Source organism: Homarus americanus, unplaced genomic scaffold (assembly GCF_018991925.1).
Source record: "Homarus americanus isolate GMGI-L3 unplaced genomic scaffold, GMGI_Hamer_2.0 scaffold39155, whole genome shotgun sequence".
Lineage (NCBI taxonomy): Eukaryota > Metazoa > Arthropoda > Malacostraca > Decapoda > Nephropidae > Homarus > Homarus americanus.
The window spans coordinates 2,928,202-2,935,816 of record NW_024737042.1 but is presented as its reverse complement, the minus strand read 5'-3'; positions in this window follow the sequence as shown (position 1 = coordinate 2,935,816).

Below are 7,615 nucleotides of genomic sequence, written 5' to 3'. Positions count from 1 at the left end.
TCCGGATTTCTGGCATCCAGATTTTTGGACTTTTACTGTACCTGCATTTATTAGAGACCTGAGAGACATATTTGACAAGTTTGAAACAGCTGCCAAACAAAGAATGCTTGACATCTCAGAGGACTATAAAAAAATTAAGATTAAGGAGATTAAAGAAATTGAGTGATGACAGTGGCTCAAAGGAAATGGTGCTGAGTGGCTCTACAAAATTTCCAATTGAGGGCTACGTTCCCATAGTTGAATGCCTATCGCAGGCAATTGAAGAGTGACACAGTGCCTACACAGATGTGCAAAGGACCTTCAGGTGCATATTCCTGCTTGCATCTAAAGATCCTCTTCGAGAATAATCAGCTGCAGACTTATAGATCTCATGTAATTTGGCAGAAGACTGCTATGCTGAATTTGAACAATTTTGTTGGTTTCCTGTTGACTGCTAAAAGTGTTCTGATTCATGCTCCAAATGTGCCTGTGCCATTGTTCTCCATCAACTTGTCAAAAGACCCCATGGGAAGCATCTGACTACCCATCCTTTGACTGCAAATGTATTTCATAATACAGTCAACCCTCGCTTTACGCGGTCCCACTTTACGCGTTTCCACGTTTACGAGGTACCCTGCCGAACACGTAACGCTCACTTTCCGCGGTGTGTGTACCCTTTTACGCGGAGAGCGGCGCGAGCAGGGTGCGCACAAGGTCGCCCAGTCATCAAAACATTACCGAGTTCTTCACCCGCCACCCACCACAGCCGGCCCAAGTCAGTGATAGTAATAATGATAGTGAGGATATGGACTTTGAGGGGTTTGACAAAGAGGCCCTGCAAGCCTCTGTGGTGGATAGTGATACAATTGATACAAGTGATACAGGTGAGGGCCAATAATCTGCCCTCTGCCTCGGAACCAACCCCCCATCCCCGCGTGCCCAGCCATCTTTTCTACTAATGTAAGTGTTAAAAAACCTAATATTATTGATATTTCTCTTAATTATTAATTGTGTGTGCATACCATCATAAAATTAAGAAGTTATTTGTACTACAACGTGGGTATTGTGTCTGAAAAAGTGGAGTTTGGGGGTCGGCCCGGTCTCTATTTCAATTAATCCCATATGTTATGTTGTTCACTTTACGCGTTTCTCACTTTACGCGAGCCGCCGTGGGTTCAATTGACCGCGTAAAGTGAGGGTTCACTGTATATTTGTAGATTTATTGTCAGTATGCTTAGTATACACTATGTCAAATCCAGTATAACATCTGTATAATGGTTGTATTATGTACTCATGCCGTGATGTTAATCGTATTGTCAATTAATTTCATTTTACGTTTTTATCCCAAGCATGGACATATTTTGTCCTGTACAATTAATCTGCTTTTATATTTTTTTAAATATTTGTACATTTTGGGAACAGATTTACAGTATTCAATATGCTACATTATCATGTTAATCATGAACATGAGCCTTTCCTCTAGAGCCCTTGGCGTAGGGCCTCACCTAACCGAGCCCTGCTAATGGGTGGTGGTGGGTGGTCAGTTGACAAATTGCTGAGATGGAGGTTATTCACACCCATTTCCATTGTATTTTATATTGTATTTCATGTACGTACCGTATATTTGTATGTATTTCATGTCATCTTTATTAATTTTTAAGGGTTTCTGTATGAAAAATTTTCTTTTGGGTGGCATAGCTGTATGAATAGTACGAAATTGGTTGTGGACAATGGATCACGAGTGTTATAATTACGGTACAAGTTTGCAAATAAGAAATGAATACCGGGTATTTACTATTTTATTATTTCATTTATTATGCATCTTTACCCTTATTGAACATTGGTATACTGTATTATGTTTATTCAGTTTAGTCAGTTAAGCAAAATGTAGGAATTTCTAATATCTTACACGACCCTGGTCCAAAGGTTGCCAGAGAAGAGAGGGTCCTTCTGTACTGTATTGCCAGTCTGGTACAGTACTGCTCTTGTTAATACCATTTCAAGCATTGTGACATCCTACAAGGATAAAAAAAAATAGGCAAAGTATAAGAGGGTTGGTTTAACTCCAAAAGAGAAAAGAGAAATACAGTACTGTACTATTACAGTACAGGTATATGCAACTACCTTGAGAACCATGAAAATAGGTGTTTTGATCTGGGAGTACAAGGGCAGCTCATATATATTCTACATCATTAAGATCAAGAAGGAAGAGTTGCTCTTTTTTTTTTTCCTTTTTACTTCAAATGTTGTCCGATTGCACAGCACTCGTTCTACTTTGTGTGTATTCTATCTGTAAAAATTATTTTGTTTTCTTGAAAAGGTTAAAGGTCAAGGAGACCAAAATTTCAACTCTTAAACAACAGACGGAAGGTACAATTTATTAGATAAATTTCTTTTATCATTGGTGTACTGTATTGTATTAGTATTTTTAGCTTATAATGTAAAATGGACATAATTTATACCAAAGGTCAGAGTTCTTCCTCAATTACCTGTTAGCAATCATTGTGTCTAGTAATTTACTCAATGTAATTTCCTCCTTTATTTTTGTACCATTTCCAGGATAATCAGCGGATTCTTGGAAGATGCGGAGGCTACTGTGGGACTTGCACACCAGACCCTATCACTGGGCTAAAGCTAAGTCTTAGAGATGGCTGAAATCTTACTCTAGAGGGACATCTCTCTCATTTTCTTCAGGAAACTCTCTGTATTATGAGGACACCGCTAATGAAGATGGATAATGTGGTGGGATGAAACTTGTCAGAGAGCTGTTTCTACTGGATTTGATGAACAGTTCCAGAAGAAACTAAGTTGGGACATCCACATTAGAGTGGATGGACCTTGCAGTACCAAAGTAGATGAGGAAACTTTCAATCTTGCCTTTTTCAGGAGAAAGGCTAATACCTACTCCTTAAAAAAGGACCAAAAAGTGAATTAGTTATAAGAATAATGCTATTATGAAAAGTGAAAAGCAACCAAATACTTTAACACTGCCATTATGTAATAAGTTTATGCAGCAATAGGTTTATCAAAACTCTGTTGTTGCTGTGTGTTGACAAACAATGCATTAATATTTTACCAGACTTGGTCCAATCTGCACTAATAAGATGTCCCATTTTGACCAGAGGATGCACTGCCCACCGATGGACTCGTTCTTGATCTCAAATAATACTGGGGATGGAATTCCTATGGTTGAATTAGAGATGTGTTTGATGTTCTTAATTAAGGAAATGGTCCAGATTTTTAACAGGTTCTTGCTCTATAAGAGAAGCTCTGAGGCAATTCAGTGTATCCTTGAATTATAAAAGCAATTTAGTTGTTCTGTGGTGTGTTGTGCCCAGAGATTTTGAAACACATGGCACCATATCTTTAGTTTGAATGTTTGCATGATGCTAAAACAAACTATAAAGTCTTGTAAATTTTTATTTTTTATATATTGAGTATAAGCAGGACAAGCCTATTTGTACTAGTGTTCCATTATTGGGAAATCGACTGTATAGACTGGCAGCACCAGTTATGAGAAATACTGAGAAATTAAACAGTATAATAGTATAATCTGGTACATTAACAATATTATTGAAGTCTTTGTGTCTGTGGTATCACAATCAGAGTTATTACAGCATTGCATAATGTTTGTTTGGTAAAACTACTTGTCTTAGGGAATGCTTTTAAAGAACTTAAAAAAATTCCTTTGAAACTTTATTGAATCTTACAATAGATAAATGATCCTTTACCACAAGGTGCTACATAGATTACCTGGTTTAGTGTCCACATCATGCCTTCATTGAACTCAAGAAATATATACAGTACTGTAGATGAGCATGTCATAAATGAATTTGCCCTATTTTGAGAAATGTAAAATGTGAAAACATCAAAAAACAGTGTTCCTGTATATACAGTATGTGTGACTATCAAAACAGATAATTTCAAGCCTTCATTTTGAGGCATGCAATTACTTTCATGCACTAAAAAGATATTTTGGCAAAGCTATTATTCACACTATAATTTAACTTGCTAAGCCTGCAAATTAATTTTATTACCAACATGTCAGTCAGTTACATAAATTCCATGGTGAACTGTTGACATTGCCACACTTTGTTAGTACAGCAGTAAGGGAATGAATGATAAAAAGAATATTTTCAAGGTCCTGCATCCAATTCTGCAAAAAAAAATTCTGATACTGTATAGCTGATAGAATTACACCATGAGTATAATAACACACAACAGCATTTTTCAATGATAACCTCTGGGAAACTGTCATTGCCAGATACCTTAAGTTAACAACACAACAAATTAAAAATTGAAGATCAGGGTGGACCCCCGAAACCTTGGCCTAGAGGCATGAATCACTTGCGTTACTATTGATAGACAAGTTTTTATGGCTCGCCAACAGTATTGAAAATGAAATGAGGGCATATCAATTGATTAGTGTAGATAATATTACATTGAGAGTACTTTTTACATTAAATTTACCTGGTGAAAAAAAAATTACAAGTACAGTACTGTAGTGGTGCATTGAATATGCCATGCTATGAACAAATTATAATTAAAAAATACAAAAATAAAAAATTTGCTAAATAAATTGGTCACTATTATATTCAAATACATCAACTCATAAAGTGCCTGAGATATTGCCTGGACAAGCAAGTTATAAACAAACAAACAAACAAATGGAGGAACTACAAACAATTTTATGTGTACAGGTACCCCTCGACTTAGAACCTACAGTGAGTTCTGCTATAACGCGTGTTTTGACAACGCGAATTGGCTCTGACGCAATTTATGAATAGAGGAATGATATTTGTACAACGCGAACGCTTGTTTGCTGTAACGCAATTTTTGCCTACTATTTCTCCAATTTTGTGGTATTAACTGTGAATATGGTAAAGAAGAATATCTCCAAGAAGCGTTCTGGTGATCGCATTCCCGGTGATTATCGTAAAAGAAAGGCTATAACCCTTGAAGAGAAGCTCGATGTTATCAACCTCAAAATCACCCTTCTCCCCCATCAAGTTATATTCATATTTTTTCAAGGTAAAGTGTTACATTTACTGTATGATTTCATTATTAGATATGAATGTAACATTTATTTAGACTGTGCTAACCTTTGTGTTAGGCTTACTACTAAATTTTTTTTTATTTCGAGTAGTAATCTGCACCTAACCCTATTTTCTCCATAAGCCCTGTTATTTCTATTACGCGAATTTCTGTAACACGATGTTTTACAAGAACACAACTATCGCGTTATAGCAGAACTGACTGTACTCGACTTACGAAAACCCGGACATACGACCGCCCCAGTCGTACGGTACCAAAAAATTTTCAAATTACGTATTTTCAAGTCCCGACGTTAGTGATTGCGCTGTGTACTGACAAAATTTTCGTTTGTAATTCCCTTTAAAATGTCTGGCAAGCTTAAAAGTGAGAGTTTTGTGGTGCTGAGAAGAAAAAGAGACGCCCATTTTAGATTTTCTATGTATTATTTTCGCATTTTCGACTTACGACCAATTCGACTTACGATCTGGATTTGGGTCCCTAACCCCCGTCGTAAGTCAGGGACTGCCTGTAATCACAATGAAATAATAATTTCAATACATAAGCGCAAATAGAAGACATCAGGAGGCGCCACACTATAACTATGTGGTGCAATCATCCTTGCACTTGTACATTTTCCCACCCCTCCACCCACACCAGCAACACGAGGCAGGATTCAAAACTCTTACAACACTGTTATAAATAAATGAAATCACTGTGATGAACAAAAAAATCAGCACAAACCATGATGAAATGCATGGGAAATGTGGGTCAAGGTTATGTCTAGCATCATTGAAACACAAGGGGAGATTGGTGTGGTAACCTAAGCGATGTTGCCAAATGTGTGTCGTGCAAACTAAAATTATTTTATTTAAATTTTTTTCTTCATACACAAATTTCCATTCCCATTTGCCAGAATAATTGGTGCAGAGCTCAGCTGGGAATGAAAGATTTCCGAGTATTAAGACAAATCTCTCATCCTGGAAACAATTGCACATGCTGGAATTTTTCCGGATGCTGGAGAAGTTTTCTGAGAGTCTAAACTATGCATTTCGCACAGACAGACACTTGCACATCCCTTGAATGTTTCCTGGTGGTGCGTAAAATTTTCCGAGAGTCTAAGCTATGCATTGATGCTGGGGAAAGGTTTCTGAGAGTCTAAACATCTAATCTACATATCTGGTAAGAATAAATACATCCTCATTACATTTAGGCCGCTGTCACAAGCAAAAGTATTTATGGCAAACAAAAAATGTACAGGGTATAAACTTTTATTCACAGCTTATGTTGGAATTGTGTTAGAGATAAATTTTTTACCATAATGATCCTGAGTAAATTCTTTTCAAGACTTTCAATAAAAGATCCCTAAATAAAATAATGTAAGAAATGTACAGTATACAGGTATACCGGAGTCTAAAAAATCAGTTCTAATTAAGTTAAAAACACCATTGTTTACTAAAATAATCCTGAATAGTTTATTAAAAGGTTTGTTTAAAAAAAATTAATAATCTATATATATGCATCGCTGTTTATTTATGTAAACACTACTGTACATGTACAATATATTGTAAATAAACAAAATAATGTTTAAAGTACTATTACTGTACTGTATATACTTGTACTGTACTCACCAGCAGATGCTTTCATCTTGAGTTTACAGTAGGCATACACTGTCCACTCTGCTGAATGTACAGTACAGTATCCGCAACTGTAATCACTATTTATGTCTTAACACTGTTCTTGGCTGATTGCGTCCTAGTATAGTACAGTATTGCACAACACAAATTGAAGGCAAAACAGCAGCGAGTCAGAGATCAACTTTGTACAATGGCCTACGGCTGAAGTTACCCAAGCAGCTAGCCTACTCAGGCACCTGGCATGTCGGAATGAATCAGAGTATGGTGCTATACTGTATATCTCGAAACTCTAGGGAAATTTGTTCCCATGCCCAGAACAGAAATTTTCTCCAAATTTTTTTCCGGAAAATGTGCATGATTTTCATCCTCAGGAACTCGTTCCCATCTCCCAAACGAAGAGTGTTTTCAAGGAATTCCCCCCCACCACCTCCAAAAAAATATATATATAGGTGTATACTGTATATAACAGTGATATCTCCGTTAGCCGGAACAATTTGTGCAGAATGTTGCATTATTTAATATCTCAAAGCCGGAAAAAAATCCCTCCTCCCCGGATTTTTCTGAGTAACAGAAAATTTTTCTCAAAAGTTTCAGAATAATGCATTATTTCATCTCTCAAAGCCGGAAGAAATCCCTCATCCTCGGAATTTTCCGGGTAATGAAAAAATATTTTCAGAAGTTTCAGGAATTACGCATTACATCATCTTTCGAACCTGGAAAAAAAATCCTCCATCCTCGAAATGCGTCTGATTTTCATCTCTCAAACCTGGAAAGAAACTCCCCAATCCCTGGAATTTTCTAGGTACTGGGGAAATTTCTCTGAATTTTCCACAAAATGTGCCCCTCGGAAAATATCAATTCCAGCTATCGGAGTGTTCCTTGAGGGATTCCAGCTAGCATTATATATATATATATATATATATATATATATATATATATATATATATATATATATATATATATATATA